Source organism: Phocoena phocoena, chromosome 14 (genome assembly GCF_963924675.1).
Source record: "Phocoena phocoena chromosome 14, mPhoPho1.1, whole genome shotgun sequence".
Taxonomy (NCBI): Eukaryota; Metazoa; Chordata; class Mammalia; order Artiodactyla; family Phocoenidae; genus Phocoena; species Phocoena phocoena.
The window spans coordinates 20548665-20572144 of NC_089232.1; the positions used below are offsets into that span (position 1 = coordinate 20548665).

Genomic DNA, 23480 nt, shown 5'->3' on the forward strand with positions numbered 1-23480 from the left:
AACTTAGATGTCCAAATCTTTCCCCAAATTTGGGAAATTCTCATTTGTTATTTCTTTACATAAATGTTCTCCTTTTAACCTCTCTTCTTCATCTGGGACTGCAGTAATCCATAGATTGTTTCTTTTAATGGTATTACATAGTTCATGTAGGTTTATGTCACTCTTTTTCATCTTTCTTTTTGCTTCTATGACTAGATGATTCTCAATGGCCTGTCTTCTAGTTCACTAACTTTTTATTCAGCTTGGTTGAGTCTGTTGTTGAAGCTCTCTACTGTATTCTTCAGTTCACTCATCGTGCGCTTCAACTCTAGCTTTCTGTTTTTATAAAAAGTTTCTATTTCTTTGTTAAACTTCCCATTTTGTTCATGCACTGTTTTCCTAATTTCTTTTTGTTTTCTATCTCTGTTTTCTTGTAGTTCACTAATTTCTTTAAGAGGATTATTCTGAATTCTTTGCCAGTTCAAAAATCTCCATTTATTTAGGGTCAGTCATTGGAGCTCTATTAGTTCCCACTGGAGGTGTCATGTTTTCTTGATTATTCATGACCCTTGTGGCCCTGCATTGGTGTTTGCGTATTTGAGGAAGTATGTACCCATTCCAGACTGGTTTCAGTAACAAACCCCTTCACCAGTCAGCCCAACCAGAGATTCTGGGCAGGTTGTCTGGTGGTGTACATGAATAGGCTTGCTTCTGGAGTCACTGTGATGGGTCTGGGAACTGTGGGTGGACCTGAATCCTGGGACCACAGGGGCCAAGGAGGTGTTGAAGTCCACTGCGGTGGACATTGCATCTGGATGCAAGGGAACTGGTCCTACATTGGGATGGGTCAGGAGCTTGGTTTTGCAGAAGCTCTTCTATGGGTGGGGGTTATGGGGACAAGGGGACTATGGGGCTATGGGGACTAGGTCAAGCCCAGATTTTGGGGCCACAGGAGTCAACCTGTAACCTGTGGGCCTCAAGGAACAGTCTGGAGGTTAGGACTGTGGGGGCTGTTCTGATGCTGGGAGGAGTCAGGAGCCTGGGTATGTGGAATCCAGCCTCAAGGCAAGATCCAAGGAGGTTGACCTGGCCTGGGGGCAGGGCAGGAGCCTGTGTCTATGTGAGTCAGTTGAGTCTAGATCTATGGGTCTCAGTCTAGTGCTTGTGTAGGTCAGGGTCCTAGTCTCATGCTAGTCATTCTGGTGCTTGGCCTGTCTAGGAGCCTGGGTTCACAGGTATCTACTGAAGCCTGGGTTCATGGGAGCTCTTTGGGAGCCTGGGACCACAGGAGCTGCCCAGGGCCATGGAAGCCAGTGGCACTGGGATGTTCCAGGAGCCTGGGCTCATAGGAACTTCCCAAGTGCTTGGTGCCATAGGAGTCAGCTGACAACTGTGTAGACCGGGAACCTAGGTTTGCCTGAACCTTGGGGCTCAAGAGCTGTCTGGGGCTTCAGGAGCTGGCAGGCGCCTGGTTGGGTCAGGGACCTAGGTTCACAGGCACCCTCTGGAAGCCTGGAGCAGAGGGAGCCGCCTGGAACCTCAGGAGCCTCTTAGGGCTGGTGGTGCCAGCAAGAGCTGAGAAGCACTTAGAACTTGGATTTATGGGATTAAACTGGGACCCTGGTGCCATGAAAGCCACCTGGGGCTCTGGGAGCTACCTAGGGCCACTGGAGCCAGCAAACACCAGGGTAAGCCAGGGGCCTGGATGTGCGGGAGCCCATGAAAGACAACAAGGGCTATGGGAGTTGGCTTGGTACTAGGGTGGGCTTGATCTTGGATCCACACTGAAATTAGGCATTCATTTCATTCTTTTTCTCACATGGGGAGGGTATCCTTATCTGCACTGGGCTTCCTAGGATTAGGAGAAGGGTGATGGTGATGGAGGTAGTATGAATCTATCTGTCTTATTCTCCTCAATGTGTCTTTTCTTATTTTTGTGCTTTATTCAGATAGGATGGGTGTTCCACCATCATCTGGAATCCTAGGCTCTTGTGATGGTAGTCTGTTTCAAAGATAGTTGTTCAAATTGATGTTTCTGGGGGTGGGAGTAAAGTGCTAAAAATTCCTATACTCCCATTTTGCTGATGTCATTTCCAATCTTCTTTCATCTCACTCTTTATTCTCTCCCTATATAACTCACCAATACCTATGGTTTCAAATAACTTCTATTTATGAATGACATCCAAATATTTTCTACCTATAGCTATCTGATTTTCAGAATCATATATCCAGATGTTTCAATATCTACTCTTGAGGATCTCAATGGCAGCTTAAAATTAACATGTTCAAAGTCTAACTCATATTCTGCCCCTCTAAGTAGGTCCTCTTCCAGGGTCCTTATCTCAGGGAATATTAACTCTAGTCATTCAGGTCTGCAGACAGAAATTGTGAACTCATCTTTCACAAATTCCTCCCAATTCTATTTCATTCATCATCAAGTTTATTTTACTTCTCTCAAAGATTTTTATCTTTGTGGTTGTTACCGTAGGCCAAGCTATAACCATCTCTTGCCTGGATATTGAAGTGGATCCCTCTAGTTTTCCCACCATTGCATCTTGCCTCCCCTCCAATTCATGCAAAGTAACCAGAGGAATCTTTAAAAAGAATAAGAAGAAAGAGAAGGAAAAGAAAAAGAAGAAAGAAAATGGATCATTGTATTCACTACCTAAAACCTGACATGGCTCCGTACTCTACCTTTTCTGACCTCATTTACCCCTCCAGTCCCATTTCACACTGTTCATTTCATTCTTTGTGCTAGTGGCTCACTGGCTTTTCTTCCATTCCTTGATATCTCATGCTCCCTCACACCACTGGATGCACTCTGCATTTTTTCTCTGCCTCATATTTTCTTCCCCTGCATGTATACACACACAAGCACACACGTGCACACACACATCATTTTTGTAGCCTATCTGTGCACAAATATTCCTCCTCTGGAAAAACTTTTTCTTACCTCCCTGAATAAATGAAATCTTCTTGAGGTTTTTTTTCTTTCTTTCTTTCCTTGTTTAAATAGCATTTATCACAATTTGTAAATATCAGGTAAAGTGATTGCTTCTCTCCCACCAAAAGCTGCACATAGTTAAAGATCTTGTCTGTGTTGATTCATTATTATTTTACAAATGCAGAGCAGGCAGTCAGCACTTAGTAAATACTCACTGAGTGAATAAATGAATGAATAAATGAATTCCATTTTAACAATGAAAACATTTCAGTTAAGAGGTTCTAGGTAAGCTCTTTGGCATCACATAACTGGTCAGATGGTAGAGGGAAGTCTGTCAGCAGCAAAGTCCTTTCCAAACCACTGCAGTGCATCCCAGGTAGCAGATCAGGTTCTGATATACTAGGATACATTCAGCTCCCAGTATCAGTCACAGTCCTGCATGTGGCACAGCTGGAGCGGGTTACCTCAATAACTTCCTACAGATAAATATTCTTATTTGAAATTTCAAAGAAGCAAGGCTTTGGTCAGAAACCTGTGCCCCTTTTAGGGTCTGTCAGGGCTCTTGGTATAAATAGGTTAAGTGAATTCTGACTGACTAAAGCAGAAAAGACAGTTACCAGTAAGATATCCAGGTGCCTATAGAACTAATGGGAAAGCTGGTGAAGCAGGCTTAGGTCTGACAGGAGTTAGGAAAAAACTAAGGTCACACCCTGGGAACAGTCTGTTCATATTACAGGAACACCATTGATTTCACCACTGCCAGCACCTCTACTGGACACTGCTATGACTGGACAATACTGCCATACCACCACACACTTCCTCTCTGAAGGAATTCTAAACTGGCCCTTTAAAGTGTCGTTTAATCAACCTTTGCAAATTCTGGCAGGGACTTCCAGTTGGCTTGACCTGAGTTGAATGCCGTGGACTAAGAGAGCTATTACTTCTTTTCCAGTTGCCACTAAAGATAGGTAAAAAGTGCCCTCCATTTCCTAAATGACCTCCAAACATGAAGGACAGAGGAAGGCAATGGTTTGCACTAGTCTTTCTCTTCTCTCCTTGCCAGACCAAATTGTCATCACTTTAAACCATGCCAAAATATTACCTTCTCATTTAAGTCTAAACTACTGACTTTCCTCTCTCCCTTTCTTTCCTTTCTTTCTGTCATCCTTTCCTTTCTATCTTCCTCCATCCGTCCCCTTATAATTTTGCATAAACCCCATTTTCCATATGTGCTCTACCCTAAGGATACTTTTAGGCTAAGTGAGGAAAACGAAAAGGATCTGGCCTAGTAGCAGAGTAATCAGCTTGTCTTCAGACTCCAACATGGTTATGATTCCCCTTCCAACTTTTCTATTCCTTATCCAACTAATTTGCAGTTTTTTCCATGTAGTATAGAGGGAAAGCCATGCTGTTTGGAACCAGACTTCCTGGGCTCAAGTTGTGGCTCTGCAAACTTAGTTTTACTACCTTTAACAAGTTACTTCATCTCTATGATCAAATAGCTTTATGGTCAATGTAAAGTCAACTAATTTTATGATCTTAAACAAATCACTTCATGTATATTATCTCCTAGTTCTTTATCTTCTCTAAGGATAAAACGCTGGGTCTTCAAATACATTTGTTCTCATAATTCATTTTTTTTTCTTTTTTTTTTTTTGTGGTACGCGAGCCTCTCACTGCTGTGGCCTCTCCCATTGTGGAGCACAGGCTCAGCGGCCATGGCTCATGGGCCCAGCTGCTCCATGGCATGTGGAATCCTCCCGGACCAGGGCACTAACCCGCATCTCTGCATCAGCAGGCGGACTCCCAACCACTGTGCCACCAGAGAAGCCCCATAATTCAGTTTAAAAAATATTTATATTATCATTAGAAGGTCATTTTTGTTTTTCTTTAACAGGCATCCTTTAAACAATTGGTGTGTTTTCACTATTTTAAAGGCTGACCAATAGTACTTTTCTGTCCTGAAAGCCTCATTCTTTCATGTTCTACTTATTTTTAGTTTTTAAATTTTATTGTAGTGAAAACACTTAACATGAGATTTACCCTCAACACATTTTTAAGTGTACAATGCAGTAATGTTAACAATAAGTACAATGTTGTATAGCAGATCTCTAGAACTCAGTCATCAAGCATAACTGAAATTTTATACCCATTGAATAACAATTCCCCTTTTCCACCTCCCTGCAGCTCCTGGAAACCATCATTTTACTCTCTTCCTCTGTGTTTCACTATTTTATATACTTCATGTAAGTGGTATCATGTAATATTTGTCTTTCTGTGGCTGCCTTATTTTATTTATCATAATGTCCTCATGGTGGATCTATACTGTCACATACGGCAGGATTTCTTTCTTTCTTAATGCTAAATAATATTTTATTGTATGTATACAACACATTTTCTTTATCCATTCATGCGTTGATGGAAATTTAGGTTGTTTCCACATACAGAAATCTCAGAGATATTATGGGTTTTGTTCCAGACCACCACAAAAAAGCAAATATCACAATAAAGTAAGTCACATGAATGTTTTTGGTTTCCCAGTGCATATAAAAGTTATGTTTACACTATACTGTAGTCTACTAAGTGTGTGATAGCATTATGTCTAAACAAACAATGTACATACCTTAATTTAAAAATACTTTATTGCTAAGTCTTACTGAACCTTCAGTGAGTCATCATCTTTTTGCTGGTGGAGGGTCTTGCCTCAGTGTTGGTGGCTGCAGGCTGAGCAGGGTGGTGGTTGCCGAGCGTTGGGTGGCTGTGGCAGTTTCTTGAAATAAGACAACAATGCAGTTTTTCATATTAATTGCCTCTTCCTTTCATAAATATTTTTTCTGCAGCATACAATGCTGTTGAATAGCATTTTACCCACAGTAGAACTTCTTTCAAAATTAGAGTCAGTACTCTCAAACCCTGCTGCTGCTCTATCAACTAAATTTATGTAACATTCAAAATTCCTTGTTGTCCTTCCAACAGTCCTCAGAATATCTTCATCAGGAGTAGATTTCATCTCAAGAAACCACTTTCTTTGCTTATCCATAAGAAGCACCTCTTCATTCCTTAAAATTTTATCATAAGATTGCAGAAATGTATTCACATTTTCAGGCTCTGCCTCTAATTCTAGTTTTCTTGCTAGTTCTATCGCATCTGCCGTTACTTCTTCCACTGAAGTGTTGAACCCCTCAAAGTCATCCATAAGGTTTGGAATCAACTTCTTCCAAACTCCTATTAATGTTGATATTTGGACCTCTTCCCATGAATCTTGATTGTCCTTCATGTCATCTGGAATGGTGAATCCTTTCCAAAGGGTGTTCAATTGACTTTGCCCAGATCCATCAGAGGAATCACTATCTATGGCAGCTATAGCCTTATAAAATGTATTATTTTTAAATAATAAAACTTGAAAGTCAAAATTACTCCTGGAGCCATGGGCTGTAGAATGGATGTTGTGTTAGCAAGCATGAAAATAACATTAATCTCATTGTCCATCTCCATTAGAGTGCTTGGGTGACCAGGTACATTGTCAATGAGCAGTAATATTTTGAAAGGAATCTTTGTTTCTGAGTAGTCGGTTGCAACAGTAGGCTTAACATAATCAGTAAACCATGTTATAAACAGATATGCTGTCATGCACACTTTGTTATTCCATTCTTAGAATAGGCAATATAGATTTAGCATAATCCTTAAGGATCCTAGGATTTTTGGAATGGTGAGTGAGCATTGGTTTCAATTTAAAGTCACCAGCTGCATTATCTCCTAACAAGAGTCAGCCTGTCCTTTGAAGCTTTGAAGTCAGGCACTGACTTCTCCTCTCTAGCTATGAAAGCCCTAGATGGCATCTTCTTCCAATAGAAAGCCGTTTCATCTATATTGAATATCTGTTGTTTAGTGTAGCCACCTTCATTAATTATCTTAGCTAGATTTTCTGGATAACATGCTGCAGCTTCTACATTAGCACTTGCTGTTTCCCCTTGTATTTTTAAGTTATGGTGATGGCTTCTTCCTTAAATCTCATGAACCAGCTTGTGCTAGCTTCAGACTTTTCTCTGTACCTTCCTCACCTCTCTCAGCCTTCATAGGATTGAAGTGAGTTAGGACCTTGCTCTGGATTATGCTTTGGCTTAAGGCAATGTTGTGGCTGATTTGATCTTCTATCCAGACCACTAAATCTCTCTCCATATCAGCAGTACGATTGTTTCACTTTCTTATTATTCATGTGTTCACTGGCGTAGCACTTTTAATTTCCTTCAAGAACATTTCCTTTGCATTCACAACTCGGCTAACTATTTGGCACAAGAGGCCTAGCTTTCAGCTTGTCTCAGCTTTTGATGTGCCTTCCTCACTGAGCTTAACCATTTCTAGCTTTGGATGTAAAGTGAGAGATGTGTGACTCCTCCTTTCACTTGAACACTTAGAGGCCACTGTGAGGTTATTAATTGGTCTAATTTTAATAGTGTTGTATTTCAGGGAATAGGGAGGTCCAAGGAGAGGGAGAGAGATGGAGGAATGGCCAGTTAGTGGAGCAGCTCGTGGAGTCAGAACACACACACATTTATCAATTAAGCTTGCTATCTTTTATGGGTGTGGTTTGTTGTGTCCCGAAAACAATTACAATAGTAACATGAAAGATCAGTGATGATAGATTACCATAACAGATATAATAATAATGAAAAAGTTTGAAATATTGTGAGCATTTCCAAAATGTGACACAGAGACTTGAAGTGAGAAAATGCTGTTAGAAAAATGGTGCCAGTATAGTTGCTTGACACAGATTTGCCACAAATCGTTAATTTGTATAAAATGCAGTATTTCTGAAGGGCAATAAAACTTTGTATGTCTGTATTAGATATTGTGAATAATGCTGTAATGATAATGGGAGGACAGATATCTCTTTGAAATCCTGATTTCAATTATTTTTGGATAGATAACTAGAAGTGGAATTGCTGGACAATTTACATTTAAAATAATTATTGATAGAGTAAGATGGACTATTGCCATTTTGTTCATTGCTTTCTGTTTGTAGCCCTTTGTCCCTCTTTTTCTATCCTGCTCTCCTCCTTTGTATTTCATTGATGCTTTGTATTGATATACTTTGGTTCCTTTTAAAAATTTCTTTTGTGTATTTTCTATAAGTATATTTTTTTGTATGGTTACCATGGGGCTTACATAAAACAACTTATAGTATAAGTATATTGTAAGCTGATAAGTTAATTTCAATCATATACAAAACCACACTTATGCTTCAACGCATCTCTTACTTGGGGTTATTTATGTCACATTTTATATCTTCTTTTTATTTTGTGTAGCCATTAGCACACTTTATAGTTATAATTATTTCCAATCATTTTGTCTTTTAAATTTTATACTAGAATTAAAAGTATTTTACCAACAACTGCTATGCCATTACAATATTATGAATTTGTCTATATATTTATCTTTATTAGTGAGTCTTATTCTTTTATATGCTTTTCTATTGGCCTTTTGTTTCAACTTGAAGAATTTTCTTTTGCATTTCTGTAAGGCAGTTTTACTGGTGGTAAACTTCTTTAGCTTTTGTTTGTCTGGGAATGTCTTTATCTCTTGTTCATTTTTGATGGACAATTTTGCCAGATGACATATTCTAGGTTGACAGTTTTTATTTCTCTCAACACTTTGAATATATTATTCCATTCCCTCCTGACCTGCAATTTTTCTGCTGAAAAATCAGTTTATAGTCTTATGGGGGTTGGTGGAGTGACAAGTTGCTGTTTTATCTTGCTACTTTCAAAATTCTGTTTGTCATTACTTTTGACAATTTGACTATAATGTATCTTAGTGTGGATTTCCTTGTATTCATCTTATTTGGTATCCATTATGCTTCCTGTATCTGGAGGTTCATTTCCTTTCTGAGATTTGGGAAGTTTTCAGCCATTATTTCTTTGAATGAGCTCTCTGCTCCTTTCTCTCTCTCTTTTCTCCTTTTGATACTCTTGTAATGTGTACATTGGGTTTTTGGATGGTACTTCATACATCCCTTAAGCTCTCATTACTCTTTCCTTTTTGTTCCACTGACTGGACAATTTCCAATAATATGTTTTTGAGGTTGTTGGTCCTGTCTTCTGCTTGATCTAATCTGTTGTTGAACTCTCCCTAGTGAATTTTTCAGTTTAGTTATTGTACTCTTCAGATACATGACTTCTGTTTAGTATTTTAAAATATTTTCTATCTCTTTTTTCAATCTCTCACTTTGTTTATGTAGTTTTCACCTGTCCTTCCCACACTGATTATTTTTATGTTGTTTATTTTGAATTCACTGTCTGGTAAATCATTTATTACCATTTCATTAGTGTCACTTTCAGGAGATTCATCTTGTTGCTTTGTTTGAAAATTATTTCCTATTTCTTCTTTTTCCTTGACTCTGTGTTAGTGTCTGTATGTTAGATAATCATGTTTTTATCATCATCATCATCATGATCAACATCACAAGAGCTAACACGCATTAAGCTAGGCCACTGGGATTTTTTTTTTTTTTTTTTTTTTTGTGGTACGCGGGCCTCTCTCTGTTGTGGCCTCTCCCATTGCAGAGCACAGGCTTCAGACGTGCAGGCCCAGCGGCCATGGCTCACGGGCCCAGCCACTCCGCGGCATGTGGGATCCTCCCGGACCGGGGCATAAACCCATGTCCCCTGCATCAGCAGGTGGACTCTCAACCACTGAGCCACCAGGGAAGCCCAGCCATTGGGATTTAATACTTAAAATCACCTAAGAGATAGGAACTCATCTTACAAAAGAATAAACTGAAGCACAGAGAGTTTTACTAATCCCCACATTCACACATAGAGCAAGGAGAAGAGCTAGTTTTGAAACTTGGCAATCTGTTATCAACTTTATTGAGCACTTCACAATTCTACCCCCTTCAACTATTTTCTCCTGCTCACAAAACCTTTCCATGCTTTAAGATATATCTCTTCTACAAAGTCTTCCCAGACACTCTATCTTTTCTGCTTTCAGACTTGTAAACATGCTTTCTCCCCTCCTTTGTGCTCTTATAGCCTTACATTTTCCTCTCCTGTCACTGTCTTCCACGTTTACCTTTTATGAGATGTTTGCATATTGTGTTGTCTTCCTAGCAATGACAGCTCTGAAGGTAGATATCTCTTTTTCAAATTAAATGATATTGAAAGTATATAGTTTAGCAATCTCCATAACATTCTTAAAGTGTAACATTTTTACATTGCTGCCCTTTCCTTCTCTCTCCTACTCTTCTCCCCTTCACTGCAGACTCCTCATACTGCTGGCTGGAGCCCCCATATGTTGTTTTGTTAGGTTTGCCTGTCCACATTCCTCTCCTCCTTTGGATAATCCTTGTGACATGGGTTCATTACTTTGCCCCTCTCCTACTAGCCTTCAGATTGTGTAGAATGCTTTCTAAGGAGACATCTGGCCATAATACCAATCAGCACAGGTATTATCATATCCATTTTATAGTCAAGAAAGTCAAGATCCAAGAAAATCAAGACTCAACATATTTCAGAAGCAGATGGGTGTGCAGGTCACCTGAATCCAATTTCCTTTCCCTTCAGTAGACCAGCTCCCTTGTCATGAATAGTGTAGCACCTGGGCAGAATCACCAGATGGCCAAGAAAGACAAGTGTTAAAAGGATTCCTCGAATATTCTGTAACATTTCCTGAATTATAAAGGGGGAAACAAATATAGAAAGAATCTAAGTTTTCTGAAAAATGGCTTCTGGATATTTCTCATCCTCTTTGTATTTATACTCTGCCAATTTCTAAAAATTTAAATACTGTATTAAGCCCAAATAGTCTTTACGGCCTCCCCAAATGTTTAGAATCTGTTATTAACTTTTGAATATTTTCTTCAAATCTCTTACTTTTGTTTCCAGATATCTGGTACTTTTTTCTTTTTGCTTGCTTGTCTTTTTTAACATGATATTCCACATTCATGAGTATGATGTTCCCTTAGCACTTTGGTTGTTCTTTCTTTTTCATATCACAAATCCCCCTTATTATTACTTTTTCAATGTCAAGTCAGACACTGGTAGATTTTGCAGTCCATAAAGGCAGCATTGTGCTCAATACATGCTCAATAAATGAAGAACTAATGAATGATATAGCCAAGTTTCTGTGTTTGGTCCCTACAAAAGCTCAACAGCTTTATTCTATTTCTTTGTCATAAGTGTTTATTTTTAGACATACACTGGCTCTAAACCCTCTTAGACTGACTCCTAAACAAAGTCAGATACTGGGCCACCTTTCACCTATCACCAAATCTACACAGTGATCAAAAGGTGGCAGAAAGAGAGACACCCTTCCTAAGCATGCTGCCAAATCAGGACACTATACTGAGTGCCTACAGACAACACAAGAGGAAAAGATCAAAAATGTAAGTGCTGTGTGATGAAAGAAGCCCAAGGTTCAATGAGAACCTAGGGATAACCTGGTATTCAGGGGAGGTGCTGCCTGGGCCATGTGATGCTGCTGCACTTGATCCACTCATGACTTGGCCAAAGACAGTGCTGGGCAGCATTGCTCCATTGATATCATTTTATGATGTATTGGGGACAACGTATTCAATAAATTTTTCATGACTGATTTTTACCTGGGACAGTCAGTGCCTATATCATATTATAGGGCACTCCAAGAAGTTTACTTGCTGGATATTTTAGTGTAAATGGCCCATCCAAGCAGCACATACAAATGCTGAAATTTTATTTGAAGAAGACTGAAAATAATGACACTCTTATTCTTACATGGATTCTCAGGAACTCTGCAGGTAGAATTCTCAGCTTCTTTCTTTGCTTTCTGGCAGCCTGAATTTTTGCAAGAGAACACATCTTTAAAATGGTTTGAAAATGTAATCCCATAGCCTAAAAGATCTAAGCTTTAAGAAGTTTCAGGGAAAATAATCCTTGATTTTTCTTTTTCCATTGATACACCTATTCCTATTTTTCATATTTCGGTGCCCTTCCTTTTTGATGTAATCTCTCTTCTAGATGTCTGCACATCAGGGATATCTTAGGAGGTTTTGAACTTATCTCTTACCTTAATCTTCCAATATAAATGAGAACTTCCTTTGTGTTTCATCAGAGGGCTTTGACAATCGGCTTCAGAAAAAGCAAGAGATTTTAGACTTATTGAAGGATGGTGGATATATGTAGCTCTGTTTACCAGCAGTGCCAGTCCACCCTGAGCCTGGACCTATTTCCTTGGCTATAGGCATCTTCATCTCAGATTGTTCGTGGCTATTAAGTATGGCTTCTTGTACTGCCTCCTATCATGCTCTGGAGGGTGTAGGAAGAGTGACTTCTGGATACCAGCTGTTCAAGATTCTTCCCTGAAAAGTGACTGCAATATATGTGTAGTGTGTGTATGTGTGTGTGTGTGTGTGTGTGTGTGTGTGTGTGTGTGCGCGTGCTAAGCTCATGATTTTCAGGGCATACTGGGGTGCCCAGGGCTCCTGGAGACAGAGAAAGGAAATGCCCAGAGTTGGTTTGGGAAGCTTGTCAAAGGCAAATGGCAAAAGGTGGCAGCTGCCCTTCCTTGCCGTTGACCAGATGTAGTATAATTTTGTTTTGTTTTAATTTTGTTGTCCTAATCCAGTTGTGAGGCACTGGCTGGAGGTTGGGTCAGTTCCCCTATTTAGGCAGTTGATTAAGTCCACACTCAAACCACTTCCTTTCTCAGGTTCTCACTCTCTAGGACCTCTATACATCTAAAGTCTAATTGTCCTGGGGCCAAATACCATACAACTAAGGACAGCCCCTATGTCTGGACCCAGAGAAATTATTCAAATTAGCCAAACCATAAGGAGGCAAAAACCTAACTAACACCACTTGCGATAAATAAACTACACCCTACAACTCCAGCTGGTTGCTACCCTATCCCTGGATTGCAAACCTCTATGTGGCCTGCTTGACAACCTTCTCTCATTCACAGCTGTAAGTAACAAAAAGTTTTGCCTTCCATCTATTCAAGTATCATTATATTGTGCCCCACCATTAAAGAAACTTTAAATCTCATGAAACAGCAGGGTACTGTTTAAGAAGCGCTCACACTCAGGAATTGAAAGCATGGACTTAACTGGTTTACCCAATAAGGAAATCTTCTGTCTCACATAACAAGAAATCCTAAATGATGTCAGCTCAGATCAAGACTTGGGTGTCTCTTGTAAGTGGTTCTGAAGGCCCTTCCTTTCTTTTAAAACAATTTAAAAACCCTAACACCGTACACAAAAATAAACTCAAAATGGATTAAAGACCTAAATAAATACAAATAAATAAATACAATAAATAAAAACAAAAATAAACAAATGGGATCTAATGAAACTTCAAGGCTTTTGCACAGCAAAGGAAACCATAAACAAGACCAAAAGACAACCCTCAGAATGGGAGAAAATATTTGCAAATGAAGCAACTGACAAAGGATTAATCTCCAAAATTTATAAGCAGCTCATGCAGCTCAATAACAAAAAAAGAAACAACCCAATCCATAAATGGGCAGAAGACCTAAAGAGATATTTCTCCAAAGAAGATATACAGACTGCCAACAAACACATGAAAGAATGCTCAACATCAGTAATCATTAGAGAAATGCAAATCAAAACTACAATGAGATATCATCTCACACCGGTCAGAATGGCCATCATCAAAAAATCTAGAAACAATAACTGCTGGAGAGGGTGTGGAGAAAAGGGGACACTCTTGCACTGCTGGTGGGAATGTGAATTGGTTCAGCCACTATGGAGAACAGTATGGAGGTTCCTTAAAAAACTGCAAATAGAACTACCATATGACCCAGCAATCCCACTACTGGGCATATACCCTGAGAAAACCAAAATTCAAAAAGAGTCATGTACCAGAATGTTCATTGCAGCTCTATTTACAATAGCTCAGAGATGGAAACAACCTAAGTGTCCATCATTTGATGAATGGATAAAGAAGGTGTGGCACATATATACTATGGAATATTACTCAGCCATAAAAAGAAACAAAATGAGCTATTTGTAATGAGGTGTATGGACCTAGAGTCTGTCATACAGAGTGAAGTAAGTCAGAAAGAGAAAGACAAATACCGTATGCTAACACGTATATATGGAATTTAAGAAAAAAAATATCACGAAGAACCTAGGGGTAAGACAGGAATAAAGACACAGACCTACTAGAGAATGGACTTGAGGATATGTGGAGTGGGAAGGGTAAGCTGTGGCAAAGCAAGAGAGAGGCATGGACATATATACACTACCAAACATAAGGTAGATAGCTAGTGGGAAGCAGCCACATAGCACAGGGAGATCAGCTCGGTGCTTTGTGACCGCCTGGAGGCGTGGGATAGGGAGGGTGGGAGGGAGGGAGACATAAGAGGAAAGAGATATAGGAACATATGTGTATGTATAACTGATTCACTTTGTTATAAAGCAGAAACTAACACACCACTGTAAAGCAATTATACTCCAATAAAGATGTAAAAAAAAACCAACTTAAAAAATTGAAGTATAAATAATACAAACAGTATATTAGTTTCAAGTGTACAGCATAATAAATCAATATTTGTATATATTGTAAAATGATTGCCACAATTTGTCTAGTTAATATCCATCACCATAGCTACAGATTTTTTTCTTGTGATGATAACTTTTAAGGTTTACTCTCTTAGCAACTTTCAAATATGCAATAGAGTGTTATTAACTATGGTCACCAGGAAATACTTTATATCTCTGATTCATTTATTTTATAACTAGAAGTTTGTACCATTTGACATCCTTCATCCACTTCATCCACCCGCCCCCTCTGCTTCTGGCAAGCACCAATCTGTTCTCTATGAGCTTTTTTTCCATTCCACATATCAGTGAGATCATATGATATTTGTCTTTCTCTTCCTGAGTTATTTCAGGATAATGCCCTCACGATTCATCCATGTTGTTGCAAATAGCATGATATCTCTTTTTTATCATTGAATAATATTTTGTTATACACATCTATATCTGTATCTGTACATTTATATATATGCATATAAATATGTCACAATATCTTTTTCCATTCATTCATTGATGGTGCTTAGGTTGCTCCCATGTCTTGGCTATTATAAATAATGCTGCCACAAACATGAGAGTGTGTAAGAAGTGTAGGGGGTCCCTGAAGTAAGAGAAACAGGAACAGCTTTCTTGACGTAAGAGAAACAATTTTTGGCCTAAGCCATTTTGTGATCTAAGCCTGGCCACAATGTATGCCATTGAACAGGTCTCAGTAATTAATGATCTTAAGGGAACAAAAGAATGCACAAACATTCTGACTGCTATCAAGTAAGAGAAGTAACAATAACTCAGTTGTAAAAACTCCCAGTTCTATTTCAATGGTAAAGATTAGCCTGAAGTGCTCAACCACCAGATCAACTGGAGCCTAAGGGATGATGATGTTGACCTTTCCTGACCCTTGTGACTTCCATCAACTAAAGCTTACTCTGTCAACCACCCAAGCTCCCTCATGAATATGAATGTACCCTTCACTTAAAACTTCCCCAGTTTTTCTGTTCAGAGAGTCATTGCTTTGGGAAAGATCCCTGGTGTTCTCCTTACTTACTGCAAGAAATAAATCCTTCCTCCTCCCGATCTTGGCTTAGTTGTGTCTTTTGGCTTGACAACCACCAAGATGCAAACCCAGTTTTCAAGTTAGTGTTTTGTTTTCTTTAAATAAATACTGAGAAATGGAATTGCTTAATATATGGTAGTTCTATTTTAAATTTTTTGTAGAATCTCCATACTGTTTTCTAAAGGGCTATACCAGTTTACAGCCCCTCCAACAGTGCACAAGATTTCTCCTTACCAACACTTGTTATCTCTTGTCTTCTTGATGATACTCATTCTAACAGGTATGTCTATTTTTATGTCACTACCATACTGTTTTGATTACTATAGATTTGTAGTATAGTTTGAAATCAAGAAGTGTGATGTCTCCAACTTTTGTTTTCTTTCTCAGGATTGTTTTGTCTGTTTGGGACTTTTGTGGCACCAAACAAATTTCAAGATTGTTTTTTCTATTTCTGTGAAAAATGCATTTGGAATTTTGTTTGTTTAGGGATCTCATTGAATCTGTAGATGGCTTTGGTTAGTATGGACTTATCAGACTGTGAAATAAGATTCATATTTTATGGAAAGACAAGAAAAATTTAAACATAAAAAAAAATTTCTCTGTCTTTTGGCCTTCTCTCTCCCACCTACTGTGCATTGTGTAGCTGCATTATGCAATGACCATAATTCCTCATCAGCAAAACTACCTGCTTAACCATAAAAAGCAACATTTTCCTAGGACCAACAAGACAGCTCCTTAAAAAAGAACACTCCTTCTTAATCTTGTAAGGGGCCATATTATCCATGACCAATTACTCCATAGATTGTATAAACTGCCAGTAATATGCCATTTAATGTACAACCCTCTGTCTTAAAAACGTATATAACTGTGCTTTGACCTCTAACAGGCAAACCAGTTCTCAGAGCTTTCTGAGAGGCTGTTCCTGGGTTATAATCCTCAATTTGGCTTGAATAAAAATTTCCATTTCTTTCTTAGATTGACTGATTAGGTTTTTTGTCAAAGATAAAATAGACTTTAAGCCAAAAACAGTAATAAGAAACAAAGTAAAAACATATGACAAAAGAAAACATTTCCTAATTAAAACCCTCAACAAATTGGGTATAGAAGGAGTAGATATCAACATAATAAAGGCCATATATCACAAAATAATAGCTAACATTCTACTCAAAGGTGAAAAGTTGAAAGCTTTTCCTGAAGATCAAGAATGAAACAAGAGTTCCCACTTTCACCACTCTTAACTCTGATTTTATATACAGAAAATCCTAACGACTCAAACAAAAAATTGTCAGAACTAATCAACAAATTTAGTAAAGTTTCAGGATATAAAATCAACATACAGAAATCAGTTGTGTTTCTCACTTTCTTTCACGGGAGAAATCGTGGCTGAGATCTCTCTTGGACTTAGGCTGTGCCATCTTGGGAGAGAGCTGTTGTATAGATAAAATCAAGCCCTTCCTTTTGATAGGGATAGAGTAGGATAGTTACAAGGGTAGTTTTGGAAATCCCACTAGGGGATTTTAGATAGAAAGGGAAATCTAGGGAAATTTTGGAAACCACTGTAAGTTGACAATCACTCAAGAAAGCTATCAGAACATTGTGAAACAAAGCAGGCTTGCCTAATAATAAAATCATAAATAAAAGCACGATATACGCCTTAGGCTATTAAATGAAAAAGTGAGGCCTTGGTCCTGCTGACTGAGGTCAGCAAGATAATGATCTTTAGGACATCCACCTCCTCACATACCAAGGACAGGAATATAAAGGAAAGATGACATTCTAAAGTAGAAGCCCCTCCTTATACTGAATGCTGAGATGATTTAACATATCTTAGTATATATTACTACTCCTCCTTTTGCTGATTTGAATAGTGCCATGATAGGCCTGGTTGGACCATAGAGGGTCAAAAAGTCCCCCACCCAATGCAAAGGAGGAACTAATGGTGTAAACTTGATGTCTACTCAAAGAATGAGGAAGAAGGTATTCTTTTCTCCCTCCCCACTTTTCCTTTGATTATTAAAATGTAGCCCACTTAGTTCTCAGGGAAGAGCCCTCTCACCTGCCTGGTTTTATCCTTCATAAACATCTTATATTAATAAATCTACCTCTTACCTGTCACTTTGCCTCTTGCTGAATTCCTTCTGTGATGAGACTTAAAGAACTTGAGCTTCATTCACGTTGTGCAGTATCACTTTCACCCTCTTCAGTGTGTCCAAGCTTGTATTTTTTTGCTTCAATGGTATGCTGGAACTTCTCCTCTGGAAAACTATACTTCCACAAAGGTTGTCTTGTCCATGGGTAATTGTCTAAAACATTGTTTTCCAGAGGCTCTCTGACCTTGATGAGAGGGACTGGAGCTGGTTCATGGGCCACTGCAGGTTTCACGAACAGGACCTAGGTCTACCTATTAATGAATGCACAGGTGGGCAAGACTCCTCTGCGGTTCCTTGGTATATAGTACTGAACATCAGTTACTACAAAGGCATTTTTGTCTATGGATAAATACCAAATTATTGTTTTTGAAGAGGAGGACAAAAATGAGTAACATCTTATTCTGCCACATGTTGATGTCACTCCTCCTCTTCCATTGTCCTGAACACTAGCTCTTGGCTTCTGCTGAGATAGCTAATTTCCTTATCAAACAGACCTTTGGTCACATCCTTAACGTTCTCTTCTGACCACACTCTCTCATTTTTCACAATATGGATAAGCTGAGAATTTTTCAAATCTTTAAGTTCTGTTGCCTTTTTGATTAACAATTCATCTTTAGGTCAATTATCTCTTCTCACATTTTACTATAAGCAGTTAGGTGAAGCCAAGCCACAGCTTCAACACTTTGCCTACAAAGAGCTTAACTAAATATCCAGTTTAAATGCTTGCAAGTTTTATCCTCAATTTAGCCAAGTTCTTTGTTACTTTATAACAAGGATTGCCTTTCCTCCATTGCACAATAACATGTTCCTTATTTCCTTCTGAGACCTTATCAGAATGCCTTTACCATGCATATTTCAGCCAGTATTTTCTTAAGGATACCTTAGAGGCTCTCAATCTCTAAGGAGATTGAAAACCTCTACAGCACTCCTTTTTCTTTCTGGGCCCTTAACAGAATCACCCTTAATATTACATTCATGGCAATGCAGGCTTTTTCTGGTATGCATCTTGAAACTGTTCCAGCTTCTCCCCATTACCCAGTTCCAAAGCTGCTTCTACATTTTTATGTATTTGTTACTGCAGCACCTCCAGTGACAATTCTCAGTGACAATTTCTGTCTTCAAGGAAGTGAGGAAAAACTCTGAGAAACCCCTACCTCCTTGTATCCAGGAGACTTTCCCATAAATATAATCAGAATAAAATTGTATTATAGGCCCAAACCTAAACCAGTCACTCAAAGGGGGACCATGATTAGATTAGATTAAACAGGATTCAGATAAAGTCAGTCTCCCTTGAAACTCATAGCAACACAGAGAAGGTTACATGCTTGAAAAACAAATTGTGGATCTTCTGGGATTTTTGTTTGTTTATTTGCTTGTTTTTTAGAGAAGAAAGTGGAAATACGTGTTTGATGGAGAACATCTGCTGCTCCTAGTTTCACACCTTTATTTACCTTCACCCTCTAAACTTTTACAATTACCAGCTTTATAACCTTGGGCAAGTTCCTGAGGCCCTTTAAACTTAAATTTCCTCATCTATGGTATGCTTTCAGGAAAAAAATTTCCATGCAAACTCCTCATCTTTAATATATAAGACAAAATATAATATGACTGATGGCTGGTATTGCCTTGGTCTTTAGACAAAAATCTTTTCTTCCTAAATGTAGAGTCAGCTTTAGAATGCAAATACTTCTGAAAAGGGGAATAAGTTACTATCCCACTGTGAGTGACTGATATTGGATACTGTCCTGTGGTCAGGACTGACAGGAGGAGGGGTAAATATGGAGCTTAAGCACACCAAGGATCTGGAATTTGAGAGCAAGGGCACTACTAAATCCTGTCTATCCTCTATACTACTTCTCTTTTTCCTAGCATGGTAAAATATTCCAAAGCCTATTAAGAAAGATGTTAAAGCAAAGAGAAGGTATTTGCAGGGAAATAATCAGCATGAAAACTTGGAAATTTCTCTCCCAAAACACAAGGGTAATCACTTACTAGTGAAAGACAGCTACAGGGAAATGGGTGGGTAGTTTGGTGAGGTGGAAAGAACACCTGATCAGGAGACAGAAACCAGGTCCAAGTCTGTCTTTACCATTTATACTCAATTTTACCTTGAGTAAATTCTGAGCCTATTTTAGATCCAGTCTTTCTATTTGTCACATGACAGTAAATGTGTCTGCCCTCCCAATCTCTCAAGTAAACCACAAGAATTGAATAAATCAGTGAAAGTGTTTTGAAAAACATTATTTTTCATTAATACGGATGAGAATGTTCCTTGTCTTTATTAAGGTAATCCAAGTTTCCAACACCTAACTTCTTTTTTTCCAGTCAGTAAATTTAACCAGTAAATTTAACATCTAAAAAAAATCTGGGTTGAGGGTATTTTCTAATGTTAGAGTTTGGGAAAACTGGCAATGCAAAATCCCATCTACTTTCTAACTGATGTGTGATGTTCAGGAAAAAAATCTTGCCAAATGATTTCTTTCCTAATAACAGATACATATAAATATATGAAGATGAAGCACGTCAATTAAAGATAAAAAGGTAACACAAAGCCAGTTCAAGTCCTCAATGAAATAATGGTAAGACAGTGAAAATAACATGGCAGTATCCCACAGTCCATCAACACTTAAGATTCCATTCTTCTAAGTCTCTGTTCATGACAATTATATTCATTCCTTTGAAGACTTCTCCCTTAAGAGAGTATCCTGAATCCCAGGGATAATTTCCAGGAAAGATCCTGACTATAAAACAGCTTTACTGAAGTTTTGAATTATTAATTATTTCCTAATTAGTTTCTGTGATCACATTTGCCCTTTTATCTCCAAATGATGCTATCACTGTAATTTTTATAATTGAAAAGAATAAAGATGTGGACTTCAAATGCTCAGTAGCAGCACAGTTGAGGATAATATGTCTGCTGGGATGTTACCTATGTCTGCCAAAGCCCTGTGGCCAGTCGGAGTCTAGGACTGAAATTGAGGAATTTCTGTGCAGCTACTTGACTGAGACCATGTGTGTATGTATATGTGTGCTCATGTGTATTTGTGTGTGTGTGTCAGCAAACAGAGTTGTGGGAGAAACTAGACAAGTTTGACTCCAAAGACCTGCATCTTGTTTCTGCTCTTTATCTTACAAGTGTACCCAGAGTCAGCTACTCTCCCTTCCTGATCTTGGGCTTTTACCTGTAACACTAAGATCATAAAACTTGCTCTTCTTATTTCACAGTGAGTTCATAAGAATTAGTTAAATGATGAATCATTAGGAAATATTCTGAAAAGCATTTTCCTATCAATGACTCATCTAATGCTCAGCAAACAGAAATGCTAGTCAATACTCAGAGACCAGTTTATATCCTTCCTTCTTCATGAAATAGAAATAATCTTAACTAAGGAGGTGAAAGACCTATACTCTGAAAACTATAAAATACTAATGAGGAAATTGAAGTTAATAGAAAAAAAAAATGGAAAAATATCCCATGCTCTTGGATTGGAAGAACTAGTGCTGTTAAATGGCCATACTACCCAAAGCAATCAACAGATTTAATGAAATCCTTATCTAATTCTGTGATAATTTTCACAAAACTAGAAGAAATAATCCTAAAATTCATATGGAACCACAAATTTTGACCCTTAATTGCAAAAGCAGTCTTGAGAAAAATGAACAAAGGTGGAGATATCACCCTCCAAGACTTAGAAATATATTACAATGCTACAGTAATCAAAACAGCATTGTACTGGCACCAAAATGGACACACAGATCAATGGAATAAACTAGAAAGCCCAGAAATAAACCCATGCACTTATGGCCAGTTAATACGTGACAAAGGAGGCAAGAATATAAAGTTGAGAAAAGACAGTCTCTTCAATAAATGGTTCTGGGAAAACTGGACAGGTACATGTAAAACAATGAGATTAGAACATTTCCTCACAACACATACAAAAATAAACTCAAAATGATTGAAAGTCCTAAATGTAAGACCTGAAACCATAAAATTCCTAGAAGGGAACATAGGCAAACACTCTGACATAAATTGTAGCAATGTTTTCTGGGATCTGTCTCCTAAGGCAAAAGAAATAAAAGCAAAAATAAACAAATTGGACTTAATTAAACTTAAAAGCTTTTGCACAGCAAAGGAAATCATTGACAAAATGAAGACAACCTAAAGAATGGGAGAAAATATTTGCAAACAATGTAACTGCCAAGAGGTTAATACCCAAAATATATAACTAGCTCATAAAACTCAATATCAAAAACAAAAAGCCCAAAAAACAAAAACCACCAAAACCCAAAAACCCCAATCAAAAAATGAGCAAAAGACCTGAATAGACATTTCCCAAAGAAGGTATACAGATGTCTAACAGGCATGTGAAAAGATGCTCAACATCACTAGTTATTAGAGAAAGGTAAATCAAAACAACAATGAGTTATCAACTTACACCAGTCAGAATGGCTATCATCAAATGTCTACAAATAACAAATGTTGGCAAGGATGTGCAGAAAAGGGAACACTTTTATACTGTTGGTGGGAATGTAAAGTGGTGCAGCCACTATGGAAAACAGTCTGGAGGTTCCTCAAAAAGCTAAAAATGGAACTAACATATGACCCAGCAAATCCAGTCCTGGGTATATATCCAGAAAAAATGAAAACACTAATTCAAAAAGATACACGGGCCACAATGTTCATAGCAGTACTCTTTACAGTAGGCAAGATATGGATGCAACCCAAGTGTCCATCAACAAATGAATGGATAAAGAGGATGTAGTATGTATATATTATTCAGCCATAAAGAAGAGTGAAATTCTGTCATTTTAAGCAACATGGATGAACCTAAAGAATATTACCCTTAGTGAAATAAGTCAGAAAGAGAAAGACAAATACTGTATGATATCACCTGTAAGTGGAATTTAAAAAATAATACAAATACATGTATATCCCAAAACAGAAACAGATGCACAGATATAGAAAACTACTGGTTATCAGGGGAAAGAAGTAAGGGAGGAAGAGCACACTAGGCATATGGGATTAAAAGATACAAACCACTATGTATAAAATAGATAAGCAAGAAAGATATATTATATAGCACAGGGAATTATAGCTATTATCCTGTAATAACTTTTAATGTCATATAAACTGTAAAAATACTAAATAACTAGGTTGTATACTTGAAACTAATATAATATTGTGAATCAACTATACTTCAATAAAAGAAGAAATAGTTCTTAACGCATTTTAATAAAATTTTGAATTTTTAACTGTTATAATTTGCCTAGACTTTTGATACTTCTAGGTTTCTTTATTATTCCTAGAGAACAAAACTGTATATTTTATTTTGAGCTCCTCAAATGATGTTCTCATTTTTTTAGACTGATTAAGATGGTGTTCTCATTATCTGAAAAAAGGCAAACAAAAGACTGACCTGCCTTCCTGCACTAGATCCTGTTCAGTGCTCACAGCATTTTTTGGCAAACCGGTGGCCATCTTCTCCTTGCTGAGACTGCTTGCCTCCCTGTTGCCAGCTCCTGACTGTGGCCATCAGTTCATGAGGGTGGATTGATTTGCACCATTCCAGACAACTTTTTCTTCCTTCATTTCCTGAAAATACCTCTCATAAAAATGTTTAAGTATTTACTGAAAAAAAATGGGGACATTGGGAAGTAATGCCAGTGCAGAGAAGATTACCACATCAAGATCAATGTCAGATAACACAATTCCTTGAAATTCCCTGACAAAATGAATTCCCAGCAGTTGAGTTCCCTCATGGTCGCTTGGCCTAGGAAGGTAAGTGAAGTTCTGTTCTTCACCTCATGTCTTCTTGCTTCTTG

The 23480-nt window shown here is 38.0% G+C and overlaps 1 pseudogene; it reads right to left on the bottom strand.

Moving 5' to 3' along the window:
* Positions 1-608: 608 nt before the first annotated feature.
* LOC136133521 (tigger transposable element-derived protein 1-like) lies at positions 609-23136 on the bottom strand (annotated as a pseudogene).
* Positions 23137-23480: the final 344 nt, after the last annotated feature.